General features: G+C 63.2%; 1 pseudogene; it reads right to left on the bottom strand.

The window, feature by feature from the left end:
- Positions 1–307: 307 nt before the first annotated feature.
- Positions 308–315, bottom strand: part of LOC120906241 — a 122,823-nt pseudogene continuing 122,815 nt past the window's right edge.

Genomic DNA, 315 nt, shown 5'->3' with positions numbered 1-315 from the left:
GGGACGGAGAGCTGGGAGACGTTCCGCAGGGTCGCCAGCGACGCGGAAGAGCCCCACCTTCGGCGGCGGAGATTGAGCAGCGTCGCATCAACAGGCGGAATAGGGAGAGGCAACGGCGGCTGGAGCAACGGCAAGCGGAGGTAGAGGCTCAGCCTCCCCGTGGGACGAGCTGCCAAGTTCCCAGCTTGCTGAAAGAAGAGCTGGCCTCACGGAGGACGAGCGAGCTGCCGTCACTTCGGCGAACGTCTTCGCGCGCTGATATAGCTCGGTCTTGATACGGAGTAACCTGCGTGGATTGGGACAAAGACTACGGCT

The sequence above is a fragment of the Anopheles arabiensis genome, chromosome X (assembly GCF_016920715.1).
Source record: "Anopheles arabiensis isolate DONGOLA chromosome X, AaraD3, whole genome shotgun sequence".
Lineage (NCBI taxonomy): Eukaryota > Metazoa > Arthropoda > Insecta > Diptera > Culicidae > Anopheles > Anopheles arabiensis.
This window is presented reverse-complemented; position numbering and strand designations above follow the sequence as displayed.